Below are 20217 nucleotides of genomic sequence, written 5' to 3' on the forward strand. Positions count from 1 at the left end.
TTTTGAACTACATTATGAACATCAGTGAGTGGAAATGTAGGGATGGGGTCAGTTCATACAAACTCATCCTACAGAGATTTCTAAAATTCTGGGTAGCAAAGCGAAAAGTTCCAGTATAAAGAACTACTACAAAGATTCTAAACACGAATTACACCATGATATTATGCATAAATGGAAGTTCTATGTGCAAGCAGCCAAAAGATAATTTTATTTAAGTCTCTAGATTGCTACAAACTACATAAAGAAACATCAATCTTTGTAACTTATTGTAGTTGATGTTCTAATTCTGTAATTTAGTTTATAGTCATTAGCTGAGCTTCTGCTATAAATTACTCTAGTAATTAGTAACAGACAAGTGTGTTAGCATAGAAAGGATAACACGAGTGCTAAAATCTTTTGCAACATTTTCAAATTTTAAAACAATGAATTTATTTCCTCCAGTCCCCCAAAGGAAGCTAAATTGGTCTATTACTTTGTTAATTATTTTTATTAGTTGTTGTGATTTCTATATTGGATGTTTTAATGTATTTCAGTCATTTGATATTCAAATTGTTTTGTTTTGTGTGTGTGTGTGTGTGTGTGTGTGTGTGTGTGTGTGTGATATGGGGATTCCTTTAGCATAGCTTCTGTTCTTTTTGAGGACTTATTGAAATTTATCTTAATTTAGGCTAAATTGACACGTTCTTTATCCAAATAGTACAATCAACCACTTCTTAAAAGCCGATTTCCTTTTAGTGGAAAATGTTTTGGTCAAACTAGAAATTAGAATTGCTTACTACTAGTGCATTGGTAGCTCACCCACCTACCCTTCTACTACATGTATCTAAATGTGAATCATGTTTTTAAGAATGTGATGGTTAGTTTTAGTGGTAAACTTGGCACAATTGAAATCACCCAGGAGTATCGGTGAGGGGTTGTCTAGGTTAGGTTAGCATACAGGTATATCTGTTGGGGGTTATATTGATTATTTAGAACCCTCTCCCATTGTTGATAGCATCATTCTCTGAGCTAGGAATCCTGGATTACATAAGTGTGGAGAAATGGAAATGAATCCTTGCATACAGATATGAATGCATTGCTCTCTGCTCTTGGCTATGGATGTAATGTGATTAGCTGCTTCAAGTTCTGGCTGCCTTGACTTCCCCACAGTGATGCATTATAGTTTGGTAATCGTGAGCCAAATAAACACTTTGTTCCCTAAATTCCTTTGGTCAGGATATTTTTATTACAGCTGAAGGAAAATAAACTAAGACAGAATTGCCCGTGATTAGTTTCCATACAGAGAGGGTCATTCATCTTATTACTGGTAGCAGTGATTAGTTATTGCTTTAACCTTCCAACTTTAAAATATGGACAAATATAATACCACTTTTTCTCTTTTAATGGGTGAAAGTTATCACATTATATATGTTAATATTGATAACATTTCTATAGATATGAAAGTCTCCTGTATCTATCTTGTCCAGAAAGTAGTTACTAAGCACCTGCTAATGTTGAAAAGAAGATTTAACTGCATCTAAATCTACTCCGTGGTACTTAGTGTTTGTCACTTCTGTTGGAACACATAGCTCAACACATTTTTCCACACCTCCCTCTTCTATATCTCAATTTATCCTGCAGGTTACTACATTGAAGTAGAGAGGGAACATTCTTGTTGATTTTATACTTGCATAATTTGTCAGGATATTCATGTACTGTTGCAATCAATAGCATATTAGTGAACATATACCATTCTATTAGTCTTTTATTTTTAGAAATTGTTCTGCCAGAAAAGACAGTGTCCTTATGCCAACCCTCTCCTGTTTCTTTTTTGCATTGTTTCTTTGAGAAAGACTCTTATAAAAAAGAATTTTTTTTCTAAAACACAATTTCTGTATCTCAAATGACCTTCATTTTGAAACAGATGACATTTGGAGATAAGCAAGCAAGAAAGTTTGTTTGTGTCATATATCTTTTATTCCACCAGTTTTTTTGACTCTTGATTTCTTCTTAGTGAGACAAGGTGAAGGAATTTGTAACTGGGCTCAATACACAGAGAACAGTGCTGAAGCCAATGAATAGAAGAGACTCAGCCCAGAATATGTGGTGATTGGTGTATCTGGCAACTAAAATACAATTTTGTTGACAACTCTCTGCCAAACTGGCTGAACCATCATTCTTCATTGTGCTTCTCTCCTTACAGAGAACAATACTCAGTACTGAAAGAGTGATTAGGAATATGGGCATGGGGATGAGAAAGAACTGGAGTTTATCCTGAAAATTTTTACCAGATAGTTACAAGTTCTAGAACAAGGAACTCTTCTGCCACATGTTTTTTTATTATCATTCTACCATCTATCCAAAGCAAATTGTTGATGTTAGGATTACGCTGCTATGTAAAACATGATGTACCATGAAATTTTACTTTTATAATCGAATGTTGAATATGCAGATTAAGAGATGACTATAGAAAAACGCTTGAGCAGACCTAGGCATATAGCATCACTTTATATGATACTTTTCCAGTTAAGTGTACTATTCCAGATTTGGAAGTGTCTCTACAAGTAAAGAGTTCATTAAAAATAAAATTTAGGTTGACAGAGAAAAGGTATCAATTGTTTAATGCATGTGAACCCTGTGTGCTACAATATTAACATTCTGGGCAAGCTATGACCACCGGGGCAATACTGGCATGACTATTCTAGGAGTAACTAGGCACTTTCTGATTCATCCTGAAGCCTGCTCCATAGGACAGAGTACATACTCAATGTAAGCCTGGCTAAAAGACTATAGCTGCAGGTCATGGGCCCTAGGAGGAAATCTAGTATTGATGTTTTGCTAAATGTACATGTATTTAAACTGTCTTCTACATACTTGTGTTTATACCCACAGAATGGTGAAGCTCTCAGCCTTTATCAGAGAGGCATGTTTATCAGTGAGTGACATTGAAAGCAGATTATTTCATAACTTGCCAGAGTGCTAAGATTAAAGGAGTGCCGACCTACTCAAAGACCTGGGAAATCTTGCCAAAGAAGGGATCGAAAGATTTTTAAGAGCTGAAGGATGGGGAGTAGTACTATAGAAAGCTGTCATCTGGATATGGAGTTAAGAAACACAGAGCTGCTGTGAACACAAGCATAAGACCTGAACGTGTAAACAGAAGACCTACAAATAGGAGGGGCGCTAGTTTGGAAGAAGAACCAGCTCTGTAGGAATGGGAAGGACAAAAGAAGGTAAGTGGGAGATAGGATCACAGTAAATTGTTGACAAGAGAGAAACTGTGAAAAAGAAACCAGAGTCAAAGTCTGGAGTTGGAGAGACAACTCAGAATTTAAAAACACCAGGTTGGGTTCCTGCCCAAGCCAGCTCAGTCAGTCACCAGGGTCATGAGGGAGGGAGGGAGGATTCAAGAAAGAAAAGACAATTAGACAACATTATTGTATGACCCCAGATAATACTGCAGCTGAAGCACATTTAATTTCTCTAAGTCTGCTTTTATATCAGTCTAGGTACATACAAAAGAATAGGGTCAGTCCTAAGGCATAAACAAAGTAGTCAAGGAACAAACAAGGCATAAGCAAAGGTCCTGTGGTTACTGAATTCAAGGACTTATCAAGATGTTCAAGATACAAAGAACAAATTGCTCAGCTATATTTTCTTGATCTTACTTCCTTGTCCTAGCCCTATGTCAAATATTCTTGCCAAATTCCTAGAAGCGGCCTCAAGAGCTCTATACAGGTTTCCAGTACCCACATGGTGTCTTATAGCCATCGGTAACTTCAGTCCAAAGGATTCTATACCCTCCTTTGACCTTTATAGACACCAGGCAAACATGTGGTACACTTATATACATTTATACATAAGATAAAATTATGTAAAAATATATAAGAGGAAAATTCAAATCTTTATTTTTTTATTAATTGCTAGATTATCAGTCACAAATAAATGTTTTGTTATCTGGAAAAAAAATCAAGGTTAAAATAAAAAAAAACTTTAAAATCCAAACTAGTATCATTAATTTCATTATTTTAACTGATTTATTTATGTTAGTATTTCAGATAAATGCATACAGAACTATAAAATTAATAGTTTTAAAGAAAATATCATTTTCTGATTGCATCTTCTTTATTCTTTCCTGTGAAATATTTATCCTGGGTGAGATAACTACTCACAGATGCTCCCCTCCCATATCTCAATAATGAAGGACAGAGAGGAAGATAGAGTTCAGTGTAAACTTAAATTGACTCAAAATTTATCTCATGCTATCTGGTAAGCATTGAGTGTCAAGACAAGTAGAAGACACATACAATGAATGTCCAATATTACTACATGCATAGAGAACATAATATCAACAATAGAAAGCATGATACTCTTAAATTAGTGATTACTATGGTTGCTGATTATGCGTGCCTGAAATGAACTACATTTTCCATTATTTCTAAAGTAGCAGGTGCCATTTGTAAATTTTGTAACCAAAATGAAAACTCACATAGATATTGCTCTGTATGAAGTATTACAGACTTATAAATATTGTAATACCTTTAAATTCTCACATTAAGATTCAAAGAATTACATATACATTTGAAATTTATTCAATGGGTTTTTTTGTAATCATAGTAACCCCCTTCTGTCTGGTAATAATCATTAACAAGAATTTTAGAGTTTTGTTTTTAATAAATGCCATCGCAGTTTTATTTCAGAAGTACAAATCATCATGTGAAATGTGGATTTTTGTATGTTTAATCTATTTGGAGGGATAAGGAAGAACAAATAGACATTAACATTTTGGCATGTGACTTGGACATGTGCCTCCTTACATATTTTCCATTAGAACTAATAAAGTGTGCTTCCTCACATGTATATTTTCTATTAGAGCAACCGAAACACATCTTCCTCCATATGTATTTTCTATTAGAGGACTAAAATGAGCCTTTTTGTATGCATATATTCTATTAGAGCTATTAAAATGCACATATTCATTTTCTCATTTTCTATGCTTTAATGAGCAAGAGCATATTCTTTGGATGTTCTCAGGGCCCTGGACCAAATGTGACTGCTTTTATACCAAATCCCAGGGGAAACTATGGCGCTGAGAGCGGGGCAATTTTTACACTGTCTTTCACCTTCCCTCCCCTCTGGAGTGATTGCTAGATTAATTGAATTGATAAACAGAGGGGCTTAATGCCAATTAAATAGCCTTTGTTTTAGGAGAATTCATTGGAAAACTCATTTCACTTAATATACATCAATGAAACCCAGCAAAGTGGGTATATACTCTGACTGCTAACAATGTGGTTTATTGGGGAGATGTAATTGCTCATCCCTTGAGAATCTTTAACACCCCTGGCTGATGGTACACCTCTTGGACTGTCATGTAGATAGAAAAACTAGTTCTTAAACTGTTTCCTAGTTCCCCTAGCTTTAAGATGCTCCCCTGCTATCTGTCTCGCTTTTCTATATGAAGGACTGGAGGCACTTACTTGGTCTTATTTTTTAAATTTCTAAATCAGGGATTCTCTTGTAGATAAAAGTAGAGAATACATGAAAGAAATATAATTGTAAAATATACTTTAAACTCTATTACACATGAAGAAGCATTAACATTAGTAACTTAGACATACTAGTGGACAAAAATCAATCATAGCTTTAAGAAACAGAATAATACAATAAGATAATGATGTTATTATAAACTATTCTCATGCCACTATGGATGTCATATTATAAAAGTTAAAGCATGCCAATAAATAGTAATCCATATGATGTAAAATGACACTTCATTTGGGAATGAAAATGAAAGTGGTTAAGACTTATGATTTCCTTACTTCTTGATGCTCTTGTTAAATCTGTACATTCTTTTTTAATCATAACAAAAACATACATAGAGTGGCTACTGGCATCTGATTTAAAAAAAAAAAGAGCTGAGTCACAGTGAGGGTAACTCTGGCGAATGGATAAAACTTAGATTTGAACATGGGCTCTGTGGTTCCTAAGTAAATATATGTCTTCAACATGGCTACTTCTGATTTTTACATAATGCTTACAGTCTTACAGCTCATAGAAAAAAAAAAACAAAGGAAACCACCATGAATATGTATCTTAAAATGACTGAAATGTAATCCTTCACTGTTGTCATAATTGAATATCTCAAACACAGGTATTAACTGTCCTGTTCATTTTGAGTCACTGAGAAGAATCCTTCTTTGTTTCTCACTGGGCACTGTTTGTGGCCATGAATTGTTGATCTTTCTTCTTTGCAGGGACATCATTCTAATCTATGTCTCTACCATCCAATGTTCTAGCTGTATGTTTCTGTGTCAATGGTATTTCATCTTACAGGGACACAAGGCATACTGAACTTAAAATCCCACCATATTGACCTCATCCTAATATGATAACACCTACTAAGATTGTGATTCATAATGAGACTACACTGATGGGCACTTAGAACTGGGATGTCAACATGTCTTTGAAGAACATACAGCTAAAAACCAGTAGCTTCACATTTATTCCAGTTAACAGGAAGTTAATGTAAAATAATGGCTATTAATGGGCTGAAATTAAAGGAAAATTCTGCTGTTTCCTTATCCTGACAGCCTTTGTTAGCTTTAAGAATATTCCGTGTTCTCGAGAATTTCAGATATAGTTCAGTGGTTGAGAACCCTTGCTGCTCTTGCAGAGGACCGTATTTTGGTTCCCAGCACTTACACAGCAGCTCACAACTACTTGTAACTCCACGTCCAGGGAATGCAACACCCTCCTCTGACCTCTATGGGCACCAGGCACACGTGCCGTGCACTTACATACCTGTAGGCAAACACTCACATATGTAAAATGAAACAAATATATTTTTAAAGAATATTTCCCAATCTAAATGACAATGCCTTTTATGATGTTGGATCTGAGAATGCTTGTTTCCCCATTTGACTATTTGGTACAATTGCCAGCACAGTGGATGTTTATTATACTTATAAGCAACATGGAAGAATAAATAAGTAATATTACACTATAGGACACCTATCAGAGACTCTTCTAATGAATATATGTGTATAATGTTCTACATGAGTTTTCTCATTAGTTTTTGTATTTCTATAGAAAGATATGCATGTATATGCAAAAACTAAACATTCATTTTTGTAACCTATAATGTCTTTAATAGCATACCTCAAAGGCCATTGACTGCAAGCACCAATTCATGCCATAGGGATAGTTAGGTTACAAATGACCAATCAGGAGAAAAATGACATTATAATGGCTAAAATGTTCTATGTGGAAAGTACTTTTAAAGACTTATTTTTATTTTATTTTGTATGGACTAGCGCTTTACCTACATGTATTTGTATGTTCCATGTGTATGCAGTGCCTACAGAGCCAGGAGAGGAGCCAGGTCATCTGGAACTGCTGTGACAGAGGATTTTGAGGCAACCACTGGAAGCTGAGGATTGAACCCAGGTACTCTGGAAGAACAGGTGTTCTTAACCACTAAACCATTTCTCCAGCACATTGAAAAGTACTTCATAAATAAAAAAAAAGGTGTACAATCATTTAGTGCTTACTGTGTGTTCACAAAGCAGAGAATGTGGTGAATTGTCATTTATGAATGAGAGATCGAGACAGAGAAAGTGATGTTTTTGTTCAAGGCTGCACAGTCAGGGAGTGAAACACCTTGGATCAGGACTCAGTATATTATGCTTCTGAGCCTGGGAAGCTGTCAAAGATGTGCTGTTAAAGAAGCAGGCTACTACTCTCGGGTCCCTTTTCCTCCTACAGGGGTGCCTTTTCCAGCCTTGCTATGAGGATTTGTGCCTAGTGTTATTGTAACTTGTTATGCCATGTTAGGTTGATATCCCTGGGAGACCTGCTTTTTTCTGAAGGGAAATGGAGGAAGAGCAGATTTGGGGAAGAGAAAAGATGGTGGGAGAGACTGGGAGGAGCAGAGAAAGGGGAGGCTGAGTAGGGATGTAATGTATGAGAGAAGAGTAAATAAAAAGAAAAGTAAATGGGCGCCATGGCATGGTAGAATGTGGTGTGCTAATATATCTATATAAATTAGGTGAACGTAGTGATTTAAATAGTAGCTGGCTTCCTTGGAGAAGACGTTCATTACAATCCTAAGGACAGAGACCACGTGCATTGGAATCTTTGAAGGAGGAAGAGAGTTAAAAATAGAAGGGAAAGAAAGAAGGAAGAAGAGGAAAGAAGAGGAGAAAATAGCAAAAATAAATAGCTGATAAAGGAATGAACAATTGGTGTCCAAAGAAGTGCTGGGTACGATCAGGGCTTTGTCTTCTGGGGGGGGGGGGGGGGGCTGCAGAAAGCTGGAATTATGGTATGATGTAGCTGGGCAACTTAGGATCTGGGCACTTCTGCACTTGTGCTTGTGTTATGGGTCCAACATACTCCTATAAATATAGAAACATAACTAGATGTTCAAGAGCAAATGCTGTGCAAACACTACACCTTTGTTCACTAAGTATAACCTCTCCTGCAGCTCACTAACTGAGTTCAAAGTCACATCTATCTTCCTAGCAACATGAAACTTGTGTGGAATTTGATGGTTCAGAGGACTATAGCTGAATAGCTCTTACAAGATGTTCAAATATACAAAAGGAAATTTTGCCTCTAAGACTCTGAGGTTTTTGCTTCATTAGTGAAGATGACTGCTTTTCCTTAACAGAGAAATTAAATTGTTTTCATGATACCTGCCTTAGATCTAAAACTTAGAAAAGAAAACCTGTTTTTTGGATGAGAACAAGTAGAGAAGCCACCAAAAATAATGCAGAAAGAGAGAGATGACCTTAGAATATTCAGTCCTAAGTGAAATGTCTCCATCAAATCCCTCCCTTCAGAGCTCAGGAAACCCCACAAAGGAAGAGGCAGAAGGAATGTGGGAACTAGAGGGGATGGAGGTCACCAGGACAACAAGGTCCTCTAAATCAACTGAGCAAAGCTCATATAAACTCACAGAGACTGAAGCAGCACGCACACATTTTTTTTTTTAACATTGCCAAAGAATTCAGAGATCTGCTTGCCTGTTAAGCACAGATGGTAAATCAGCTTTTCTTTAGGTAAGTGGCAGGATTTGAAGGGAGCTATTCCTTCTTCTTCATCCACCAAGAGACCCTGAACACTTCCTGTTGCACTTTTATCTTAGTTGGGTGGGAGGCAGGGATAAATCTCAGCATTAAATGTCCAAATACTGATAGCACGAAAATGTTTTCCCCACAATCCAAGTAAATCCAGGAATGTCTGCCTGATACCTTGGTGCCAAGCTCCACTATCCTTCCCCTCAGGTTCCATACTCTGTCGTCTAGGCAGCATCCACCTCCATTTTCCCCCCTCTTTTATTTATTCGGTTGTGTATTATTTTAATCTAGCACCGGAAGTAACAGGTTTCATTATCACATATGGTTTTGTTGATACAGAGAGAGTAAGAGATAAATCTGTGAGTACCCGTGGTGAGTCTTTAATATACAAATGAAGTTTTCCAAAAGACCTAGAAATGTTAAGGACTAGCCTAGGCTTGGGGGGGGGGGGGGGAGGTTGTCTGGGAGAGATGAAACAAAGGACTCCAAGTCACATTGTGGGTCAAAGCTGGCATCCTATGTTCTGCTCAAGACAGCTTTCCACACTGCTCTCTGTTCTGCTTTCTTTCTCTCAGTCTGCTTTCTCTGGAGATCTCTGAGACAGCTCTCAACGGTTTGCTCAAAACAGTTCTGCAAGCAGTTCTCTCTTGCTATTCTAAAAAAGTTCTCTGCATAGCTCATCTCTTACAGATCATAAGCCCAGTCTTTTATTTTACATATCAATCCAGTCATTTACTCCAGGTTTCCTTTTGATTATCCTGTGAATCAGCATCCGGCAACCCCAGCCCCTTAATTCTTAAGGAAACAGAAAGCACATATTTCCTTTTAAGTTTGTAAAAGAATCCAGAGATCTGCCTACCACTTTTAGACACAGACATAATATAGCTGAGTAGGACTCCGTCCTGAAGTTACCATTTCTACCACCCCTGGGCCTAACCTTGCTCTGTCCCAGGCTGACCTTGAACTCAGGAATCTGTCTGCATTTGTATCTGCCTCTGTATTTTTCTGACAAGCTGGCTCATTGTTCCTTAAGATCTGTGAAGCCCCGTATACAATTTATATTATTATTATCCTTATTATTTTTGCATGTTTGAGAAATTATATACTTTTGAACCCATGGTTTTAGAGTTCTTTTCCACATCCTTAAGGGCAGTCCTGAAGGTCCCAGAATTTACCATTTTGGTGAGACATTAGCCACACCTTTGCCACCCAGATTGGTGCTGTCTCTGCTTATCATGGAGTCATTAACAGGAAGGACTTTCCTTGAAGGAACTTGAAAATATGTACATTATTATACAAACAAGCCTTAAGCCCATAGCAGCCATCCATTCTTGTGGAGGCCACATCTGTTGGCTCGGTTGCAGGGGCAGGAACCGTGTCATCCTGTCCCTGCCAAGGCCATCCTGGTCCTAGCATAGAAACACAGTAAATGAATTGTTTTGTTTCATTTGTTACTCTGTACAAAAAGATACTCCTCCTTAAAAGAAAAAAGAAAAGGTTCCTTTGCTCATCTCCGCACACTGCACTTGTGTCCTTCCTCCACACAAGATAGTGCCTTTGTCGTTTTCATCTGACGTGCATTCCATTACCCTCGCTATTTCCCCCTCTCTGTGAAATTTTCAGAAGATGGACAGATCTTCAAATTATTATATTAAGCAAAGTAATTCAGAATCAGACACAAATATCTCATGTTTGCTCTTACATGGGGATCTTAGATCTGTGTGTGGCTGGGCTTTACAGATCATGAGACCAGAATGAAGTCTGTGAAAGGGTAAGGGAGCCTTCTTTTTCTTTTAAGGAGGAGTAATCTTTTTTTGCACAGAATAACAAATGAGGCAATTGTGTTTCTAGATCTTTCGGAAAATTTCATTTGTATACGAAAGCCATTTCATTTGTTGGTGACCACAAGCCTCCAAGGGCACTCACTGACTTATCTCTTATTCTCTCAGCATAAATCTAAGTGTCCACGCTGTGCAGGAGTCCTCCCTGGGAACAGACATCCACCCTCTATTAGCTTACTCTATGCGGGTTTCCTAGAAATCCTCCCACCACTCTTTCAAAGGCTCTATGTTACAGCTTCTCATGCACATAATATAATTTTTATGTCCTCGAAAAGAATTGGAATCATTCTCTTTATAAACTGATTTTAAAGCGACGTCATATTTTTCTGCACAATTGTAGAAGCGTCATTGCAGACATTTGATAATGGTGTGCTTTGGTGCCACCTCGTGACAGATTCCTGAACTACAGCTTGAACACCACTGAGCAGGAGACGCTAGGGGAGCTGCTTGCAATCCAACCACCTTTCAGAACGTTCTGGAAGACTGCTTGGAAAAGGAACCATTTCTGGTAGAAGTACTGGGAGTGGTCAGACAGAAAGTTAAGCATTGCCATTATCATAAAGTGAAAAGTATATGAGATGGACGATATTATAGTTTATTTTTATGCTAAAAGTCTGCTAAATAGAATGGTGGATATGTATATGAACAACAACAACAACAACAAAAAATCCGAATCCTGGTCACATATGATATTTTTAATACTCTACCTTTATTATAGCAGTATTTTCATGTAATTGCATCTATAAAATGTTCAATAAGATTTCCCATGTTTTATCATATGAATGTCAATAAGTTTACCTGTACTCTTGTAATGAAAATTAATCTAAGTGTTTAAAAAGACTGTTAAGCATAAGATGATATAGAAATCCAACTGCCCTTGGTATAGGACATGGAAGTAGGCTCAGATACTTTGGTCAACCTGATAAGCCCTTAGAAACAGTGATCTTGGGAGTGTTCACGTAATTGAGTTTATTGCCTTGCTTGTTCTTTGACTGTTTATTGTCTTGCTTGTTTCTTGACTATTTGCATCTATTGTATTGCTAGACCCTCAACCTAGAACTGACCTTAATACATACATGTAATCAAAATGGCATAAAAGCATAAAGGAGGAGGGGGGATGGGATAGGGAGTTCTAGGAAGGGGAAATGGGCAAAGTAATAAAAAAAAAATTCAACTGCCTTTTATCCATGTAGGCATTAAAGAATATTAGAATAAATAATGATACTATTTAAAATATAAAAAACCCATTGCACCAATACTCAGGTCACATTAAACCAGATCATTGCTTTAAGGAGAAGAAAAATGCAAATTTTATTTCTTTTAAAAATTTTAGCTGTCTTAGTGTTTTTTCATTACAAACTGTAGTTTAATATCTTTGCCATTATTTATGAAGTTATATTTCTTTATATATCTTTGTAATACTTTCTCAAGATACTATTTTAAAACCCATGAAATTTGTACTGCACATTAATAAAAGACATTCTGAATAATATTACTGTGCTGCATAGTTATATGGCAACTTAACATCAAACTATACTCATCAGAGAGGAGGGAGCCTCAATTGAGAAAATGACTCTGTAATATAAGGCTTCAATCCTGTGGGGTATTTTCTTAAATAGCAATTGATTCTGGAAGGCTCAGCCCATTGTGGGCGAGGCCACCCCTGGGCAAGTGGTCCTGGGTTCTATAAGAAAGCAGGCTTGGTCTTCAAGTGAGTCCCCTAACAATTGGAGCAGGGGCTATCTCTGCCGCTTTTGCTTGCCATTGGGTTCCCCTTCCCCTAGCTGGACTTCTGGTTGGGTCTCAGTGGGAGAGGATATGTTTTAGTCCTGCTGAGAACTGATGTTCCAGAGCAGGATGGTACCCAAGTGGGGCTTATCCTTCTCTGGGGAGAAGGGGAGGGGGTAACGGGGGGGGGGAGGAGAGATTTGTGAAGGTGGGACTGGGAGAAGAGGACAAAAGACGGACTGCAATCCCGATGTAAAGCAAATAAATAAATTAATTAATTAATAGAAAGAAAGAGAGAGGGGAAGGGAGGGAGGGAGGGAAAAAAGGAAGGAAGGAAGGAAGGAAGAAAGGAAGGAAGGAAGGAAGGAAGGAAGGAAGGAAGGAAGGAAGGAAGAAAGGAGGCTGAGCAAGCCATGTGTAGCAAACCAAAGTGCTTTTAGGCCTGCCATGAGACATTACATCATGGTAGAAGGGCATAGTTGAGGAGAGCTACTTGCTTTATGACAGCTTCAAAGCAGAAAAGGGGAGGGGAGAGAAAAGTCAGGAGAAGCAGATGCATCTGGAGGGATACTTCTTTCAACAAGGCCCTATCTTTTAGTATCTACCATGTCCTAGTAACAGCAGCAGATATGAATTTACTAGTAGAGTAACCCATTGATTAGGGCCGAGCACTCATGATCCAATCAAGCCTTACTCCCCGAAGATTGAAGAAAAAGCTTTAACAAATGATTATTTTGGAAGTTGTACCACTGTTCAAGCCATAATATTACCTGAGCCATATTTTTTATGTGAATGCAAAGATTAATGGAGTGTGGTCTGAAAGCAGGGGTATGAAAGGACTAAGCAAGCTAGGCCACTACCTAGCCTTGAGTATATGGTAGTGATAGCAGGGGCCTACCCAGGCTGCATCTGGATTATATGTCCCTTAAACTAAGGCCATGTTGTTGAAAAAAAAATATCTAACATTTTAAATACTTACTGTCTAGTTGAAATTTGAATCTCTTTACCAATCTACTCAAAACAGCCACCAGGTAATAGCATACATTTTTGCAGAGCAATTTTTAAAAATATTCTATTGTTGGAATTGTGCACAATTATTTTATTTTCCTCGTCATATTTTTCATATAAATTTCATATATGTAGTTCAAAAATCAAAGACAGTGGTATAACTTTCTGCCTTGGACTATACCCTAGAATAATCTGAGAAACTGATATTAAAAACCTAGTCTCTGGGTTTGGATTATGTTTTTCTCATATTGAAATTGCAGTGCCAGGAAAGCTCCGTGCACTGATAAGAAAGGACAATGTGTACAATGTCTTTGTGGAGACTTGTGGCAACAGCTATAAGAGAAACAGATGAAGCTCCATCAGCAACTGCACTGTCAGGCCTGAAACAGTCTCAGACACTTGCGCAAGCATGGCTTCTGAAGTTAAGCATCTGCCTGGTCTCCTCACTCCAGTTTTTGTTTCAGTCTCCACATTTCACTGCTCTGTATTTTGCCTTATGCTATAGAATCAGTGGGAACCTGCTCCTCCAGGGTCAACAGTCAAACTAAGGCAACAAGAAAGAGCAGTTAAGAAAAGGTACCATGGCTATTTTCCCTTCTCCAGACAGGTAGTCTGTCCCAGAACTTAACTCTGCCTCAATGCTTATAGTTTTGAATTTTATATTGTGATTTATTACTATAATTTTAAATATTATTATGAATTATTATATAATTAGTGTGAATTGATATAAAATAATTCATGATAAATTATTATATAGTTTATATATACTATATGATACAATATATAATTCATAAATCATATAATTATTATCTATTTATATATTGTATAATATGTAATAATATAACAATAATATATTATGAATTTCAATGCCTGCTACCTGTCTCTCACAAACTCTATGTTAATACTCTTTGGTGTGGGTACACTGTGTTCCTCTGTGGAGTTAGGAGATATATACATACATACATACATACATGCATACATACATACATACATATGTATATTTGTATATACATATATACACATGCTTTCACAGTACTACAATTTCAATTATGTATATATGTACATACATATATACATAATAGGCATATACACATGTACATATACACAAGTGCACATATATACAGACACCCCCACACACATATATACATATATGCTTATACACATATATGCACATTTGGTCGATGGAACAGAGCCCCAATAGCCATACTTTATTTTTTCTCTCAGCCTTTTTATAGCTTCTTAGACAAAAGTTTTTTTATAAAATTACAGATAAAATGTTATTTTAAAAAGGAATATATAAATTTTATAGCAGGAAGTTGGTAATTCATTCAGAGCAGTGTTTCAATGTATATATAAGCTCATTATAAGTTCAACGCAACAGTTTCATATGGCCTTGATTTATTACAGTGCGCGCCTGTGGCCTCATCCTTGGACCTCGCCTAGAATTAATGTTTTTCCTTGATCATTAATTTGTTCCTAGCCTATTTTTCTTCCTAGTACAACTTATGTGCTTGTGATAGAGAACTCTGTTTGTAGCTTTATATTCTATAGGGGGCTTAGCATTACTTCAATCAATTAAGGAATTCTATAAAATAATTATCAGGAATTATGAAATCATCAATTCATTTTACAGCATCACTACATGAGAGTACACCTTCGTATTGATTCTGCAGGAGAACTGCCCAATAGGGTGGACTGATGTCATAGTGACAGGAAAGGCAAATCAGCAGTGAGAAGCAATCTTGTGATGAAGTCTCTGAGGACCCTGCATTCTCAGAGTGCACCCATTGTTGCCATACAAAATGGTGGGCCATCTCCAGGAAACTCAGTTGCCTGCCATAGCCTTTCCTACATAGTTTGTGCCAAACCTGGAACTAAGGCTGAGCCTATGGAGGACATTTCTCATGCAAACCACCACAAATGGTTCACATGGATAGGTTAGTTGCAGTATTCTCGCTCAGGCAAATTGGCTACACTCCACAGACATCAGATCTTGGCTTGTGACTAGATGTTCCAAGTTATGAGGTGAAACAGAATGTGTTTCTCCCAAGCAGAAGAGATAAGAGCTGTTGAGGGTTTCCACAGGTACAGTTTCTCCATCCATTCAACAGTATCTCAGATTTCACTAATACTTCAGTAACTATGAAAATTTAAATGGTGGTACAATATTCAGAGAAGATGGGAGTTAAATAATGTATACTCAAGTTTGTTGTACTAAAAGATAATCTGAACTCCTATGCCCACATCCCGAATCACTACACAGCAGATGGTATGCATTTTACTTAGGGATTAGTTTGTCAGGCACTTGTACAGAAAACAGTTTTCTTTTACGCAATATCGATTGCCAGTTTCATCTCCATGCTTTGAACTTCTGTGCAAATTAGTCCTCTTGGAACCATAAAGATTGAGATACCAAGTCAATGGCCAGTCGTGAAGCTACCACTCCAGAAGAGCATCAAAGAATTCAATGATCCAGACCAATTTTATGGAAATGGAAGGCATTTCTCCATCCAACTTCCATGCCATGACTTGCTAGCTTCTGCTTCTGATATGACTTTAAATTACAGTGACCTCAAGGAGTCCTGTAGAGCTTCTTTCTAGATAGCAGAAAGGAAAACAAACCTACAGACCCACATTATGCCTAAAATATTGTTCTGTGCTCTACAGTTATGGCAAATACTACGTCATTCTTTCTATAACTTTAATATTTTCCTATCACAGATAAAATACTGGCTTCAGACAGCTTCTGCTTCAGCACTTGTCACAAACTTCCCCAAAGGTAAAGAGAAGGGTATCAAATCATGTTACACGCCGGAGATGCAGGACAAGTATACACAGCAAAGATGCAGATCAAATCTCACACGGGTGAGTATCCTGATATATTTACTATTGATATGCTTCCTGCCAATCAAGATATCAAAGTTGGCACCATCATCTACAACAGAGAAGCTGATGCCATATCTGTGCCACTGAGCTAGGAGATTAACTCCAACTTCTAATACAGTGTATCCAAAACAGGATTCAGATTTGAACAACCTACTTAAAAGGTAGTAACTGGGCTGGAGAGATGGCTCAGCTGTTAAAGGCTAGGCTCACAACCAAAAATATAATAGGTAGTCACTGATCCTTGAGGTGAGAACTCAAGTGGAACTTGGATCCTCCCCAGTATCGAAGTTTCCCATCAGAATCACCTTGAAGAACTTTTCTTTAAACCCTCACCAGAAACTCTTTGTGATAGAAGTAGAGCCTTTGTACCAAAGGTCATTAAAGTATTAAACTGTTATATTATGGGCCTCAGTAAATGTATACACACATTTGGCAACAACTGTGGATTAGAAGTCTTTCTGCTTTATGAAATTCAAACTAAGCATTACTAGGTTTTATCTTTTTGAAAATATAATTTCATTTTACCCAGATGTGCCTCAGTGTTAAGTGTCATCTCAGAAAATCCTTAAATTCACATATTCAGAGACTCTCATCTTAGGTTACACAATTTAGCAAATCAAAATATAGACAGCTTACGTTAATTTAAATGAAGTAATACTATATTCACAGAAACAGAATCAATAATGTATTCTTTTGTTCACACACACACACACACACACACACACACATACTTGTCTATATTAAATAAGAGGTTAATTTATTTATTCTCAGGGATATTTTTACTCAATGATAGATGCTAAAAGTCCAAAATCTGCACAGTAGGGACCAGAGAAGACCTAAAATTCTAGTAAAACAAGAGCTGAATAGACATGCTGACATAGAAGGATCCTCAAAAGACCCCACCAAGGAACAAAGAACTACAGGCAACTAAGGAATATAGGAGAATAGTCTTCTCCATGGAAAAGCACACCAATCAGTTATCCAATACCAAATAGTCAACCCAAATATGTGTGTGTGTGTGTGTGTGTGTGTGTGTGTGTGTGTGTGTGTCAGACTAAATGGACTGAGCAGGTTACATTTATATATGTATGCATATACATGAAAATTTATGCATATATGTGAAATAATAAAGAAAAAGCTATCAATTCGAGTGAGCAATGGGAGGGGTTGGAGAGAAGAAATAAAGAGAAGAAAAATAAATATAAGGTTCTAGTTCAAATTCGTTCTTATTTGGGAAGGTTAAGCATCTTCTTATTTCAAGTCTCTGATTTGATGAGGTTCAATCTCATTATACAGAACAATCTTCTTGGCAAAAAAAAATTATACATATTCACTTTGTAGACCAGGCTAGGCTCCAACTCACAGAAGTCTGCCTGCCTCTGCTTCTAAAGAACAGGGGATAAAGGTGTGTGCCACCATGCAATTACATCTCAACCTTGTACTAAAAGAACCTCTTCTACAAAAAGAAACATCCAGGAAAAATTGATGAGCCATCAGAAGATCATTGATTGATTATCATCTGTTTTAATCTGGCAACCCAAATGCAGAGGGCTGTATGCATGACCATTGAATTCTAGGCAAGAGCCACAGCTGAACTTCCAGCCAATGTCCACAGCCGTCAGCACCTGTACTTAGACGTTAGTCTCAGACCTTTGAATACTTGGTCACCAGCTGTTGCTACTTTGGGGGAGGCTTAGGAGGTGTGGCCATGCTGGAGGGAGTGTGCCACTGGAAGCGGGCTTTAGGGTCCAAAACCCATGTTCCATTTCTAGTGTGTTCTCTCTGCCTTCTGTTCACAGTTCAAGGTGTGAGCTATCAGTTCTGCTCCAGCCACCGTCTCTTTTTTCCACCATCATGGACCCTGGTTCTCTGGATCTGTAAGCTCTAAAGAAGCCCCTCCTTTTACAGGTGGCTTTGGTCACAGTGTTTTAATCACAGCAGTAGAAAAGTAACAATACATTATCCATAAGAGGTTCTCTGAACGCTCCAGTGTCTTCTGCCTCAGGGCAGAACGCAGAGAAGTTTGCCTGCGCCACCTGGGTGGGTGCCGGGCTGTGGGGAAACACCGAGGCTCTGGGGGTGGAAAAGCACAGTCTGAGGTGTGGGAGTGCTGGAGATGGTTCGGGGGTCCCCGGACCTGCGATGAGACTGGGGCAGTGGGGTTCTTAGACTCTTGGACAACCAGGTGCCTTGGGAGTCATGGAAGAGCAGAGAACGAAGTGGGGGGAGGGCAGACTGGGGACAGCGTCTAGCCCAGGGCCAGAGGAAGCGGGTGTGAGGGGTTGGGAGGAGGAACTCTGGCTTGTCCCATGGGTGATTGTCCTTAGCTTGGCAGAGGCAGGCTTGATGGAGGTTGTGGCTGGGAGCTCATAGAGGCCTTCTACAGGAGAATTAAGCTGCAGCTCTGTACCTGAATGTCTTCTTCATGGCTCCCCTTGGTGGACCTTGGTGAAAAGACAGTCCACGGCTTTAAACAGTTTGTTGTCATAGCAGAAAATGGATGAGTAAAACCATACCCCACCCTTCTCAGGGTGGGCCTGAGATTAAATACCTTTTACAGGGAAGAATGTCTGGGAAGGAAAGCTTATTGGCTAAGCCCTCTGGGCCTCTAGGAACCTCATTAGCATGGAGAACTCTGTTTTGGGCGTACATGATCTTAGAACACATTTCTTTATGTGAGGAATGTGGCACATGTTCCAGGCCAGGAGTCTGGCAGGGAGCTGGGAGTCATCCAGGTCTCAGGTGTGTGGCCATGGGGTCTCCAGGTTTCGACCTGCTCCACCTTATCAAACTTCCTGGCATGGCTTTATGTCCCACACCTAGGTGTTTAGAACCTCTAGGTTCCCATATCTTCAAATAACAGACACCACAGAGAACAGAAAAACAGTCTCCTGAGTGACGTCAACAGATAGAATACTAAAAGCATGATGGCTAATGATTTGGGATACTGACAGACATAAATAGCAAAAATATTATGCTTTTGTTGAACGTTCCTTCCCCATGTGATTTGTTGTTATTAAATGAGAATTGAATTATTTTATCCTGTGAGGCTCAATAAAACTTTCTTATAATTTTAACTAAAATCTTTGCTGTATGTTTTTGGGAATATAAATATTCCTGAACACTTTGTCAATTCTTTTTTGAAGGGGTTTATAACGTTAATTTTCACAATATACCAATGTCTAGCTACTTTTAAAACATTTGGAACCTAATTCAGTAAGCTGAGTGGGCCACTGGAGTCCCATGAATTAAGACACTGAGGAAGTCACATTCCTGAGGCACACACAGACAGAAGTCCTCCACCAGACATCAACAGAAATATACATTGCAGCCCTTGCACTTTGAGTGTCCCAGTGTACTTTCCCTGAGCAACAGGAACCCTTCCTGTCTGCAGGCAGACCTAAACCACACCGCTCAGTGAATTATGTACTTGGAATGGAATAGTTATCTATAGTGCAGTAAGTACCCCAGAGCCTCTTGCTCCTGTGTGTCTAGCCTTTTTGTTGTTGTTCATTTGTTTGTTGGCTATTTGAAGTAAGACTGGAAGAATTGAGAGCTAGAAAGACACGGAAGAGTGGAGCTGTGGGAGTAAGGGAAGATCCATTCCTGATAGTCGAGTGAAAGAGTTTTGTGAAAGAAGAGGGCCTCTCCTGAATAATGCATTTCTCTTTCCAAACTCTCCAATCAAGTGA

At 38.2% G+C, this 20217-nt stretch overlaps 1 long non-coding RNA gene across 1 annotated transcript; it reads left to right on the forward strand.

The window, feature by feature from the left end:
• Positions 1-2875: 2875 nt before the first annotated feature.
• LOC143435473 (uncharacterized) lies at positions 2876-19568 on the forward strand. The gene is made up of 4 exons (XR_013105810.1): positions 2876-3212; positions 7337-7428; positions 16361-16504; positions 18325-19568. It is a non-coding gene; the product is annotated as an uncharacterized LOC143435473 (long non-coding RNA).
• Positions 19569-20217: the final 649 nt, after the last annotated feature.

Source organism: Arvicanthis niloticus, chromosome X, assembly GCF_011762505.2.
Source record: "Arvicanthis niloticus isolate mArvNil1 chromosome X, mArvNil1.pat.X, whole genome shotgun sequence".
Lineage (NCBI taxonomy): Eukaryota > Metazoa > Chordata > Mammalia > Rodentia > Muridae > Arvicanthis > Arvicanthis niloticus.